Here is a 15,670-nt window from a genome sequence, read left to right as displayed (position 1 = left end):
AACTTGAGGACATTAACTAAGTGAAGTAAACCAGTACTGTATGATTTCACCTATATAAGGTATTTAAAATAGTCATTTCATAGAATTGAATAATGAAATGGTAGTTACTAGGAACTGGGAGAGAGAGAAATCGGCAGTTACTAATCAATGTGCATAAAGTTACAGTCAAGCAAAATGAATAAGCTCTAGAGATCTGCTGCCCATTATTGTACTAGTAGTCGATAATAATGTATTATACACTTTAAAATATGTTAAGAGAGTAGATCTCATATAAAGTGTTCTTACCACAATAAAGTTTTTTAAAAAGTGGATTTCTTCAAGAAAACATATAGTTGGATCTTGTTTTTTTGATCTACTCTGATAATCTCTGTTTTTTAATTAGTGTATTTAGGCCATATAGACCAAAGTGACTGTTGATATACTTGGATTACTATCTAGCATATTTGTTACTGTTTCCTATTTGTTGCTCTTGGTTTTGTCCCTATTTTTATCTTGTACACGTTCTCTCCCATTGGTGGTTTTAATTGAGCATTATATATGATTCCATCTTATCTCCTTTCTTAGTATATCAATTATAATCTTGTTAAATCTTTTTAAATAGTTGCCTTAGAGTTTGCAATATATGTTTATAACTGATCCAAGTCTACATTCAAATAATACTGTACCACTTTTTGAGTAGTGCAAGTACTTATAAAAGTGAAATTTTCCTAGTTACTCCCTTCCACCCCTTGTATCATTACTGTCATTCATTTCGCTTATACACAGTCATGCATACCCATATGTGTGTTTGTATCTATCTATATATCTATCTATACATACATGATGAAATACAGTTGGTTTTTCATATCCACAGGTTTCACATTGGCAGGCTTAATTATATGTGGATTGATAAAACAGTATTTACAGGATATGAAACCCATGAATACAGAAAATTGACTTTTCATATTTATGGGTTCCAGGAGGCCAACTGCAGTACCTGAGCATTCACCAATTATGGTATCCATGAGGATCTTGGAAAAAATCCCTCATGGATACTGAGGTATACCTGTGTATAATGCTGCTATTATTGTTTTGAAGAACTATTAACTATTAGATTAATTAAAAATGAAAAATAAGTTTTCTTTTACCTTCACTTATTCCTTTTTATAATGATCTTCCTGCCTTTATGTAGATCTGAGTTTCTGACCTATATCCTTTCTCTCTGAAGAATGTCTTCTAACATATCTTGCAAGGCAGGTCTATTAGCAACAAATTCCCTCAAATTTAGCTGTCTTAAAAAGACTATTTCTCCTCTGAAGGATAAATTTGCTAGAGGCAGACTTCTAGGTTGATGTTTATTTTTTCTCAACACTAAGCATTTTACTTCACTCTCTTCTTGTTTGCATGGTTTCTGAATAGAAGTTGAATGTAATTCTTATCTTTGCTCACCTACAAGTAAGGTGCTTTTCTGTTTGGCTTTTCTTCAAGATTTTTTTATTTATCTTTGATTTTCTAAAGTTTGAATATAACATATCTAAATGTAATTTCTCGGGCATCCATCCTGCATGATGTTTTATGAGCTTCCTGGATCTTTGGTTTGGTAATTTGGAGGGAGTTTTCATTCATTATTGCTTCAAATATTTAATATATTCCTTTCTGGTTTTCCTATCTTTCTGGTATCCCTATTGCCTGTGTGGCATACCTTTTACAGTTGTTCTTGGATATTCTGTTCTGGTTTATTTTCAGATATTTTCCTTTCACTTTGCAGGTTACCAAGCTTTTGTTCTTACATCCTCAAACTCAGAGATTCTATCCTCAGCTTTGTCCACAAATAAGCCCATCAAAGTCATTCTTCACTTCTGTCACAGTGTTTTTGATCTCTAGCATTTAAAACAATTCTACAATTTTTATCTCTCTGCTTACATTATCCAACTGTTCTTGAATGTTGTCTATTTTCTCATTACAGCTCTTAGAATATTCATTATAGTTATTTTCAATTCCTGTTCTGATAATCTGATAATTCTTTTTTATGGGCCAATGTTTTTATTTGTATTTTTTTATTTTCTCCTTTTTTTAAGAGAATTAGGGGGTACAAGTTGAACTCTGTTACATGTGTGTACTGCATAGTGGTGAAGTCTGAGCCCTTGTATCCATCACCTGAATTGTGTTCTGATAATTCTGCCATACCTGACTCTGGTTCTGATGCTTGTTCAGTCTCTTCAAAGTGTTTTTGCCCTTTAGTATGGCTTATAATTTTTTTTTTTTGCTATAAATGAGCATGATGTACTGGGTAAAAGGAACTGCATTAAATAGGACTTTAGTAATGTGGTGGTGAGGCTTAGAGGGAAAAGGAAGTATTCAATAGTTTTTTGATAAAGTCTTGATCTTTTTGTGAGTTTGTGTCTCTGACCTGTGAACTTCATAAGTGCTTCTCAGTATTTCCCCTAGTTAAGTGGGGCACCATGTTTAGATGGGACTGGAGTTGGGTATTTCCCTACCCCCAGGTAGGTTGATCTCCCAAATAGGCTATGATAAAATAGTTTCTCCTGAAGACAGCCCCTGTTAAGAAGAATAGGGTTCTCTGGTGTATTTCATAATGGTTTCTTTTTTGAAATCATGAGGGGATTTTTCTTCATTATTCACCGTGAAGACTTGGTAGAGCTCCTGGAGGTAAAACTCACAAGAGCATAAGACCTCCCTTGTGACTGGATGCTCCTGCAGATTTTACTCTCAGACTTGTCCACACTGAAACTTCAGCAATTTGTCAGTTATAGTTCAAGTTTTCCCACCCCAATGCTGATTCTTACAGAGATTTCTGTTCGTGAGTTCTCCTCCAGGGTATTCTAATTCTTTGTATCTGCCTGTCTGTACCTCCAATTTGGGGGGCAGTGGTTTGCCCTGTGACTTCATTTCCCTCATGGATCTAAGAAGAATTGTTGACTTTTCACTTGTTGTTAGGACCGAGTGATTTCTAACCTACTCATGTGCTAGACTGGAAATCAGAAGTCAGATTATTTGTTTTCTACTGTTGAGTTTTTAGTGTTCATCCTCTATTGTAGATAAAAGTTCTTTTTGATATACTGTTTGCAAATATGATCTCCCAATCTCTAGCTTGTTATTTCAGAGTCTTACAAAGGTGTTTTTTCCAGATAAAAATTTTCTAATTTTGATGAATTTTTCCACTTATGGGTCATTCTTTTGTTAAGTCTAAGAACTCTTTTGCTAGTACAGGTTTCTGAATATTTTCTCTTCCACTTTCTAAAATTTTTATAGTTCTGCATTTTATAATTGTCATTAAATTTCACAATCCATTTTGAGTTATTTTTTAGTAAACTGTGAGGTTTAGATCGTTTTTCCCTATGGATGTTCCACTATTCTAGCACCAATCATTGAAAAGAATATTATTCCTCTACTGACTTGCATTTGCATATTTGTCAAAAATCAATTGGGCATATTTCTATTTCTATTTCTGAGTTCTCCATTATGTTCCATCCTTCTAATCTGCCTATTACTCAGTCAATACCACATTGTCTTTATTACTATACCTGTGTAGTTAGTGTTAATGTTGGGTAGAGTGATTCATACCACCATATTCTTGTCAAGATTGTTTTAGCTATTCTGGGGTCTGTACACTTTCATATAAATTTTAGAGTAAGATTGTCTATATCTTCAAATAAAGTTTGCTACAATTTTAATAAGAATTGCATTAAACCTATAGATAAGTTTGAAGACAATTGATACATTTACCATGTTGAGGATTCCAATGTATAAAAATGGTATCTCTCTCTAATTATTTATGCCTTTAATTATTTTCATCAGCATTTTGTAACTTTCAGCATTAGATCGTGTACATATTTTGTTCAGTTAATACCTATTTACATAAGATTTTATTTTCTTTGGAACTATAGTAAATGGCACTGTGTTTTTAATTTTGTTTACACATGTTCATTGTTGATACATAGAAATGTGACTACTCAGTAGGTCTTTTTCATCTTGGTTGAGTTTTGGTAATTTTTGGTTTTAGGGTACTTGATGCATTTGTCTGAACTTGTTGCATACATGAGTGTAAAGTTCTTCATAATATTTTTTTTTACTATTTTAATGAATACTACACATGTAGTCATATCACCTATTTTATTCCTGAATTTTGTGATTTGTGTATTTTCTCTATTTTTGCCAGTCTTGTTAGAGATTTTTTATGTTTGTGGAATTTTCCAAAGATTATATTTGATTTATTAAATGTCCTTTATTGCTTCCTGTTTTAAGTTTCATTGGTTTTTGTCCTTATCTTTATTATTTCCTTCCTTGCTCTGCTTGCTTTATAGATGGGAATTCAGATAAACCATTAGTTTCTCTAATACCTTCTCAAAGAAAGTGGAGCACCAAGTTGCACAAACTCACTGCTTTTTAGTGGGGATGTAAGTTTAACTTCTTAATATTATAAAGGATGACTCACATGGCTTTGTAGCTGCAGGGTAGAAATTGAAGCTCAGCTTATTTCTGGTTCCCACTGATATTAGGAGAGGTTAAGAAGAGGAAGCAGAGTGCCAACCAGTCTCACCTCCCACCACATTGTTAAACCTCACTGATGCTGCGTATGGAGATTCAGCTTCTCATTGGGCCCAGCTGATACCAGAAGTGGCATGTTCAGTCTTGCTGATGCCTGATAGCTCCCCACTGGGCCATTCTGACACTAGTTGTTAAACCTAGAGGGGAGTAGTACCACTTTTAACTGCCTCATTAAATCTTGTTGCTGTTGGGTAAGGCTAGAGTCTCAGCTTACTGCTAAACACCGCTAATACTATCCTGGTGATAGAATCAGAGCCCCAGCTGCCTCCACTTAGTAGGAAATGAAAGACTATCTCTTTGCTAGGTACTGCTGACACTACTGTGCAGAAGAAATAGATCAGAGCAATGTGCATCTGCTGGGTGAGGGATGGAAGATCAACATCTTGCTTATCCCCACTAACACCATACAGCAGAGGAATGGAAGTGCACCACCTGCTTCAATAGAGAAGAAGGCAGAGTAGAATGTCAGCTCTTTCCTCAGTCCCACTGAAAGCATGGTGGTGAGGCAGTTTTTCCATTGGTATTTGTCAGGAGTAGGGTGGGTATTGAAAACGTTAAGTTTTCTGTTATGTTTGGCCATTCTTTTTCTACACCTGTGGCTAGGGAAAACACGGTTTTCATGGAGCTGTTTTTGACAATATCCATTGTCTGAGTTGAGGACTCTGCACCACTGTCTTCAGGATATGTGGAAGGCAATAAGGAAACCCTGGGAACTCCCCACCATGTTGTTACTCAAATCTCAAGGTCTCATTGCAGTCTACCATCTTCTTTTCACATTTCAGAGGCTTCCTATGCTTATTTGCTATATCTAGAGTTTTTTTAGTTATAGAGGAAGAGGGCTGTTCCATTTTGGTGAAACCAGAAGTAGTCACTCAGAGTTCAATTTCATGCTTATAAATAATATATTTTGCATAAAGAGGCTCAATATAGAGTAAATTTGTTTCTCTAAAGAATTTGAAAAGATTCTTAGAAGGAATTTTGAAGAATATTAAAAGAAACACTTAAGATCTAAAGTCATAGTTGGTTTGCTTGTTTGATTTTTAATTTGTAAAATGAGAAAGTTAAATTAATTGTCCTCTAATATCTTTCCAGATCTGGAAATCTAGGAATCTAAGTGCATTCTAGAAATAGAATAAGTGATGGGTCCAACCCACTTAGTATACACTTTCAGTTTTCATCATTGCATTAAATCTTCAGAGACAGAATTTGACCTTTAACTTCAGGATCTAAGATTTTCTATTTGACATATAAGTTATTCAAGCTACACAAAAGGTAAATTTAGTTTCTACATGCAATTCTCTGGACTCAGTACAAATAGGACATCTGTGGTTGAATAACTGGGATATCAATATAATTATAATTATTAGAAGCATGCACGTAATAGAAGCACATATGTTCAGATAAAAGCTTCAACTTTGTGTGATGTTTCAGAGAGGAGGGGTCATCTTACTTAAGGTAGCATGAGCTCTGAAGTACACAGACCTCCAACTATGTACACGTTGGAGTGAATTCCAATTTGCTTGCTTCTTACTTGTATGAACTGGAAAAGTCATTTAACCTTAGATGTCTCATCTCTAAAATGAGAACACTTTTTCATCTCATAAAGCTGACACAAGTATCACACAAAGAATATAGGTAAAGCTCCAATATAGTTTTTAGAAAAGATAAGCACTCAGCAATAGCAACTAATTATAAAAAAAATCAGCAGGAAAATACATGTCATCATCATCTTCTTCATCATCATCATCATCATCTCTATTTTTAGGCTATGTAGTAGAGAGTGATTAGTAAGAACAAAAGTTCCTGATTCTTACTGTATAAATTCAAGTGTCTTGTCTTCCACTAGCTGTGTGACCTTAAGCAAGTTACTTAATCTCTCTTTACCCCAGTTTCACCACCTTCTATAAAAGGGAAATAATACTATCCACCTCATAGGGCTATTATGATAATGAAATAAGCTAAATGTATGGAAAAAACTTACACTCATGTTTGGCATATATTAAGTACTCAATAAATATTCAAAATTATTGTTTACATCTATAAATTTATTGCAGTCTCTGATAACCTGATACTGGAATATCAAGTCACTTCAGTCAACATAGAAAGAAACATGATTTCTAACTGAACAGACTGACTGTTCTCACATCAGGCAGTCAATCATGCTTTCACTTCGTCAGCTATGTAAATACTTTAGATGCCCTAAATTACTCTACTGAATACAAGACATCTTGTTTAAAATGGAAAATACTTCAAACAATCACCAGGCACTGCTTTTCCTAAGTATCATAATAATTTTTAGGTACTTAAGATCTGGAAGCCCTGATTTGAATATACCAATTTCTATAAGCTTACAGAGTTCAGAGCCTCAGTCAAAGGCCTTTCCATCAACCGCAACCTAATGCCTTGAGGAAGATGGAAAGTTTTCATCTAGTTTCACAAAATAATAGTAAAGTCTCAAACTTTTCTGAGAATATCCAAAACAAAGCTTCAAAATTGCTCCCATCATTGTCTTCTTGTGAAACCAGTATGCCACCAACCATATTTAAAACATAATGATTATATTTAAAAGTGATGACAAAAATACATTCACACTCTGATGATGACAGTGTAAAATTGTGGCACAATCTTTAAGAAAATGATCTGCAGTTTTCTCAAGCACCATGAAAGACTTTATTAATATTAAATGACATTTTTAGTGACCACCTCCCTTTTCTCCCACCCCACACTGGGCATACCCATCCTCTGAAGACAAAATATATTTATAATTGGCTTATTTATAACAAGAAATGATTATCTTTGCTCACCAATAGTGAAATAGTTAAGTAATTGATCCATTCAAGGATATATTATAAATTAAAAATGTTATCTGTGGAGACTTTAGCAGCATGGAAAAATAACTGTGATATAATGTTAGGTACCAAAAATACTATGCAAACATGTATCTAGGCAATGTTTTAATGATGCAAAGTATGCACACATATTGTCAGCAATTGTAGAGGACACAGAAAAATAGAAAAAACTGATCTTCTGGGTGATGGAAATATAGATACAATTATTCCCATTGATTCCCTTTAACAGTTGCTGTGACTAGAAAGTAGAATCAAATCCTGCAAGGAATTTGCATTTATCAGCTTTTTTTTTTTCTTCTAATCACATATCTGTCTCCTACCTCTAGAATGCAGTACCACTAATAGGCTTTAGGGATGCTGAGTGTGAGCTGGAAAGACCTGGCTTGTAGACTGACTGAGAAAATCAACAATAGGCCTTCTTGCCTCTTGGGAGGACAGTTTTTCAGTAGGGCAAATTTGTGAAATTAACAGCAAAGATAGCCCCTCAAATATAAAATTAGATTCAGATTCTCCTACAAATAGTGATCTGAAGGTCCACTACCATGATCAATCCCAAAGCAATATTATATATATTTTTTTAAAATTAAAGATAAAATAGTTGAAAACAGACTCAGGGAATGTTTCTATCTCATGATATAACAATATTTTTATTCTTTTCAACATACTTAATCTCTCTCTATAGCCCCCCACATCCCATACCTGGGCCCCTGACGTGCTTGCTTTCTTTTTCTGCCACCATAATGAGATTAAATTAATTCATACTGACGTAAAAATTTTTCTGATAACTAAAATTGGTGCACCTCTGCTGTGGCATGCTACCCAGATTTCCCTTTCAGAACCAACGAACATATTTCCCCGACTGCCAGAGTGTTGACTGCTGACAGTTCAGAGCTGAGTCCCCCATCAGAATTAACCTTTCCTGTCCAAGATCACACTTCTTTGTTGTGGCAGCCCAAATAAAGTGACTATTTCATGTGGGGATACAAGTTCATTGCCTCATTTGAGGATACCTTCAAGGTGCTATCCCAGCTCCAGAGTTTGATGTGGGGCTCAGCTGCACTCTCAAACTACAGTACAACTTCTCCCTCTGCTCAACCCTGCTTCTCCACCTCCTTAAAAGTGTCATTTCCCAGCAGACCTCCTCCAAACAAATCTTTGCCTTAGGATCTATTTCCTGAGACTCCAACCTTCAACACATCTCCAGTGGAATATTTAGCAAAGGTCAAAGACCACAGCAGAAAGTGTGAAGCTTTGATTGTGGAATTTCAGGTATCAGCCAGTAGATGGAGTAGGATTGAAGGTGAATATTGGGAAAGGTCATCCCAGGACAGTCAGAATGTTTTTGTTTGTTTTTTTCTTAGTAGTGATTGCCTGGAGTGCTGTACTGAGAAGGATTCTCAGGCCAATTATTATCTACCTTGGACAAGACATGGGATGAGATAGCACACATCAGGCATTTATCAGTTTAGTAGTAATTATTCAATAAATGATATTTTCAAAATACATAATTTTGTTGTCTCCTCATGTATTTATTTTTTAAGCATCCATATAAGAAAATTGAATTATTAACCTTTTTAAAATATACATTCATTAAACTTAAGTACATGCACAATGTTCATCCATGACTTTATTTCCAAGACATTTCATCACCCCAGAAGGAAACTCTGTAGCCATTAAATGGTCACTCCCCATTCCCTTTTTCCCCACCCCATGCAAACTACTTATCTGCTTTTGATTTCTATGGATTTACCTAATCTAGATTATTATATCTTCTTGGAGAGTTTACCACATTATCATTATATCATAATGCCCCTCTTTATACCTGATAATTTCCCTTACTCTAAAGTCTGCTTTGTCTGAAATTAATATAGCTAGTCCACCTTCTTTGAATTAGTGTTAGCATGGCACATCTTTCTCCAGCCTTTAACTTTTAATCTACATGTGTTTTTATACTGAAAGTGGGTTTTTTTTAGTAGATAACATAAAATTTGGTCTTGTTTTTGGACCCAATTTGACAGTCTGTATCTTTCCATTGAATTCTTAATTGACAGATTTTTTTTTTCTCTTAGAACCCCCATGGTTTCTGAAAAGCCATTAGATAGTAATCTCATTGAGCATCACTTGTATATGACAAGTTGCTCTTTTGTTCTTGCTTTCAAGATTCTCTCCTTGTCACTGGCTTTGGACAATTTGACTATAGTGTGTCTCAGTGTGGATCTCTTTGAATTCATCCTCCTTGAGGTTTGTTGAGTTTCTTGGTTTTAGAAATTCATGTCTTTTATCAAATTTGGGAAATTTTCAACCATTATTTTCTCAAATATTCTTTCTGCTCTTTTCTCTCTTTTCTCTCCTTTCAGACCTTCCATTATGCAATATGTTTGATGGAGTTCCACAGGTCTCCTAAGCTCTGTTTATTTTTCTTTCCTCTTTCCTCTTGCTGAACCTAAGACTGGATATTCACAATTAACCTAACTTAAAGTTCACTGCTTTTTTCCTGCCTGCTCATATCTGATGTTGAACTTCTCTAGTGAATTTTTTATTTCACCTTTAGTATTTTTTAAGTCCAGGATTTTCTATTTAGTTGCTTTTTACAATTTTTATCTTGTTATTGGTACTGTCTATTTTTGAGACATTATCCTCTTGGTTTCTTTTAGTTATTTATTCCATTTTTTAATTTAACCATTTGAGGATATTTAAGACAGTTGATTTAAAATCATTGTTTAGAAGTCTAATGCCTGGGTTTTCTGCTGGACAGTTTCTATTAATTTCCTCTTTCTTATGAAAAGACCATACTTTCTTATTTCTTCGTATATCTCATAGTTTTTGCAGAAAACTTGATATTTTGATGCTATAATGTGGCAACTGTAGAAATTATATTTTCCTCTCTCCATAGGATTTGTTGTGCTACCTGTTATGAGTTATTATTGTTTACTTGTTTACTGATTTTTCTAAACTCTTTCTGTAATGGGTGTATTCTTTTTAATGCATGGCAACTGAACTCTGTGTTCTGTTAGTTTAGTGTTCAGCTGGTATTTTGAAAGAGTTACTTTACGTACCTGGAGCCAACAAAAAATAAAAATACTTTCCTAGTCTTTGCAGATTGGCTTTGAGTTGTGGCACTTCTTTAACACTTTGCCAAGATGTTTACAACTCTACCTTAGCTTTCACTTCTTACTTATGCAGAAACTGAGGCAAGCCAGTGGTAAAAGCTTAGGGTGCTTGCAGACTTTTTCTGAGCATGAATCTCACCTTGGGCATGGACATGGATTTCTCAATCCTCCAGTACACATAGAAGCTTTAAAAGCTATTTATTCTCACATATATCTCTTTTCTCAACCTCTTCCTTCCCAGGCTTCTTGGTCGGATTATGCTTGTCCCAAGTATTGTCCCTTGCTTCAGGCTGCAGCAACCAATATTTTTTCTTTAAATATTTTTATAAAAAGCCATCCAGTAAGCTTCCCCAGCCTTGGAAATATTCCAAGTTGTGCAAAACAAAAGAAAGCCTTTTGCCAGTTTTTACAGAAACAGCCAGACAGGTCACAACCCACAACCACATTCTTTAAGAATAAAGTCTGTATTGCTCCCTCTGGCACTAGGAATCTGCAACAGGAGTGTAGTGCATGTTATTATCCTTACTACTATTGCAAATCTGGGGTATGAGTGATTGTAGACAAGCAATTTAAAATACCACAGCACTTCCTCACTACAAAGCAGCAGCTTCTTTCTTCACAAAGTCTTTCCCTAATTGTAATTTTTAACTGAATTTTAGATTTCAACAAAGATTGATTCTGACAGTTCAGTTTTTGCCAGCTCATTAGTTATTTTGGGAAGTGAGAGGGTAAAGAAGGGTGCCTTGGAGTTCTGTACTCTGCTACATTTGTTGATGTCACTTCCTCTTTATCTAAAGATGCCTATTTTATGGCCATGTTTGCCTTTCCTTCTTGGTTTTGCAGATTAGTAAGTCTAACTGTTATGAAACTCTTATTAAATGAGGAAAGTTGACTAGGGAGAGGTAGAACTCACTCTCTAGCCATGAGTGCCTTTGCAGGTCTGTAAATCTGTAGCAGACATATAGCTACTCTGCAGATGCACATGATTTCCTCAGTTACAACTCCCTACATTGTCCTTTGCCCACAGTAATTTTTAATGAGACACTGATAACCTTTCATTCTTCTTTGCAAAATTGGCATGCAAGAAACAATTTTTTAGCCATTCCTGGCATACCAATTATCAGTCATTAATCTATTAGATGGGCAGGAATTTTCTCATTTAATCCTCAGGGGGGGGAAATAATGGTAATTTGTAGCCCCATTTACAGTTTACACCAAATCTCATATAGGCAAAATTATTTGCCCAAAGTCATGATCCCAGATGTGCCAGGGCAAAAGTTTTACTTTTTAAATACTATACTATGCTATAGTATGCAAAAATTATTTTGTTCAATAGGGAATATTACTGGACAAAAGAATTTTAAAAAGAAGGAAACTTTCTATAATTTTTTCAGCATCTTTTCACGTGTAGGATCTGAGACTCAAAGGCTAGATTGTCTCTGTGTCTAATTTGGTCTTCCTTGTGTTTTCTGTTGTTTATATAGAGATGATACATTTAGGTGCTAAAATGTTATCACAGGTCATTAGGAACAGACAATAAATATTTACTACCATTATTCCTGATATAAATTAAGAAATATTTGATTTAATGCTGGTTCTTCAAATGCTGAATGCTGACCAATTTAAACATTTTGTTTTCCCTATGCTAGCTGGTTAAGAGAATTATAAAAAGCAAAAGAAAAATAATATGATATAGAGTAAAAGTCTAACTGAAAGTGGGACCTACAAAAGACCAAAATTTCAAAGTGCATGGAAAATATATGAAATTCCTTAAATAAAAGAAAAATATCTTTTTCAGAGCCATAATCAGGAACAGTTTAGTCCCACATGTGAGAGCACACAGAATGGAAAACAACACCTGTGATGAATGAATCTTTCCTCATGTAGGACATCATAAATCAGAGAGCATACTACACATCCACCCAGGTGCACATCGTGGATTGAAAGAACTGGTGCTGTATTAGTTTATGGTCATATCAATCTGTTCATGGTAATTGTTCTAAATTAACTCATCTGTGACAACTCTTTTCAAGAGAATTTTCCAAATGCATGTATATTTTTCTAAGCAATATCTGAAAATCATCAATTCAAGTATTTTTAAGTGTCAGTGCAATACAACGAAAAATTCTGTAATGCAGGCTCTAAAACTAAAGTATGCGATAATCATGTCTTTAACTTTATATAATAGAAAATGTGCATTTGCCATTAGCTCTCAGATGAAAAGTCAAGTGATGATAACTCTTTTATAGTGAGTAGATACAAGCTTAGACTCTGTACACAAGACTGTGTGGGTTTGAATCTCTACCTCTTCATTTACTATATGGCCTCCATCTATCATTCCCTAATGATGGTGATAACAAAACTATACAGATCATAAGTTGGTAGTGAGAGTTAAATTACACTATGCATAAGAAGTGCATGATATTTAATAAATGCTAAACAAATGTTAGACATAATTCTTCAAAAATGTTTGACAATATTAATATTACTAGTAGTGTTATTCACTATTAGTAAAGTATTTTAATCCAAAGGAAATATTCTTAGTTTAAATGTGCATTGGTTTAAAGCTTACTAAAATAAAATTAGAGGTCTGTATGATTAAAATAATAATATAATTAAGATAAACATATCTATTGTATGTGCATACAATCTTTCTTTGGGTAGATGTCAGCCTCTGTGTTCTACTGAAACTTCAGCTAGAGAGACTCATGCCACTATCTTGGGTATTTTGGATGTTTCTGCACTCAGATTAATGTGCTACATAGTAGAAGCTGAAGACCCAAATTTTAATGATTAAATCTAGATTCATGGAATTTATTATAGTTCAACAACACCTTCAAGGTCATCTATTTAACTAGCCCAAGATTATATTATTAGTTATATCCAGAGCTAAGACTAGAACCACATTTAACATGAGTCACTATCAGTCTTTTTTTCCATCACTTTTCTACCCTTCACTTTCTATGCTTGTGTCATCATTCAGAAAATATTACTGGCTGCCTATTGTGTGACAGGCTTCATGCTATATGCTAATGATACCACAGAAAACAAGATTAAGTCTGAACATTCAGAAAATTAGCAGTCAAGCTAACACATATCCTTGCCACTGTTTAAGTTTTTACATTATGTAACTTTTTTTTCTATTTCAAGAGATAGCAAGCTTTAAAAACACACCAATTTTCTACTTTCTGCCAGGAGAAATACAGTTACAAGTAGCAGACATTTTCATGTAGAGAATGACAGGCATGGTGAGACATTCATGCCCACAGGAAAGAGCAAGGTGTCCTTAAATTACAATTGAACATTTTGTAAACAGATTTTCCAGGACAAACTTATCCAGATCAAGTGCTTAATGGAGTTTATGCCACTTTCTCCTGAGTTCCCTATTGTGGTACGACTAATCAGAGATATGACACTCAAAAAGTCTGCGTAACCTGATTCCACATGACCCAATATCAGAGAGCTGAAGAAAGATATGGTGATCTCTCCTAAGACTTTTGCTTCTCTGAGTTCAATGTTATTAATATACCCTACATTTGCAACACCAGATCCATTTTCCACTCTTCTCTACTATGCTTTGTGTCTTCAAAGACCTGATGAATATGAACCATTCTCTATATTAATGGATTCTCTTGTTCTCTGACTTCTGGTTAGTTTTAGTCAATTAGAAATCCATGTAGATGATTAGAGGAAAGGAAGAAAGTGAAGTCAGAGTATTTATTCCTCTGATTTCCTCCCTGCATGATTTTTGTAGTCTTGTTTCATCCCTCTAGATCATCACTTTTTATCTGACCATTCTCTCCACACAGCTTTCTCATTTTTCAGATTCCAGTAACAGGTGTTAGCAGTTGCCCTCCTGTTTCCAATTCCAAGTTATTTCTTGTGGTTGCCCTATACTGTCCCATTCCTTTGTAATTATTCAATTATTAAACTCACCTCAAATTATCATATTAGAGTGTATAATCTGTTTCCCATCAGGACCATTCCTGATACACTTCTTTCCATCATTTGCCCTATGACACCATTTCAAGTCCCATCATCACCCAGATTTCTTCCTGTTCTCTAGTTACTATTTAATTTGCCACTATTCCTCTTAAGGCATAAGACCCACAACTGGAAACAGTCCTTCAAGTATAGTCTGATCAATACAGAACACAGAGAGAATGTCACCTCTTGATTTAATTACAACATTTCCATGGAACTTAATCAAAGGTACTAGTAGCTTTTCTTTTTTTTTATATTCTATTTTTTTATTTTTTTTTTGTTTGTTTTTCAGCTCATTATTGGGGGTACAAAAGATCAGGCTATATACATTGCCCATGCCTCCCCATCCCCCCGAGTCTGAGCTTCAGTTGTGTCCATTCCCTAGACAGTGCACATCACACTCATCATGTAGGTGTGCACCCCTCCCCTACCCCCACCCCGTTCCCCCCAGTCAGAACTTCAAGCGTGTCCATTCCCTAGGCAGTGCGCATCGCACTCAACAAGTAGATATACACCCATCCCTTCCACCCAGCCCCAACGTCTGTCCGATACACAATCGGTGTTATTCCCAAATGTGCACTCAGGGAAACCAGTTTGCTGGTGAGTACATGTGGTGCTTATTTTTCCATTCTTGGGATACTTCACTTAATAGAATGGGTTCCAGAACGCTTTTACACCTTTGACTCACAATATATTTATTGTCAATTGCAAATGTCTGAGTTGATCTTTTTACACTACTGTTAAACCAAATGTCTCCCATTCTATTCACAGATGTTAGGTTTGGTACTCCAAGATAAGAATCTGCCAATTTTCTCTATCAAACTTTTCCTTGTTTGATTAAATCCATTGCTTCCAGTGGTCCAGAGTCTAGCTTGTTGAAACTCTTATTGCGTTTAGATTCTGTTATCAGAAAAATCTTCCAATCCATTTGCCTTTTTTAAACTTGATACATATATTGTAAATATACCTGTTTTTTTTTTAATTTTTTTTAATTTCAGCATATTATGGGGGTACAAATATTTAGGTTACATATATTGCCCTTGCCCCATCCCAGTCAGAGCTTCCAGCATGTCCACCCCCAGATGGTGTGCACCACAACCATTCATTAGGTGTGAATATACCCATCCCCTCCTTCCCCCTCCCATCTTCCCGAAACCCGGTGATTGTTATTACTATATG

Source organism: Eulemur rufifrons, chromosome 30 (genome assembly GCF_041146395.1).
Source record: "Eulemur rufifrons isolate Redbay chromosome 30, OSU_ERuf_1, whole genome shotgun sequence".
NCBI lineage: Eukaryota > Metazoa > Chordata > Mammalia > Primates > Lemuridae > Eulemur > Eulemur rufifrons.
Note: the sequence above shows the minus strand (reverse complement) of the source record.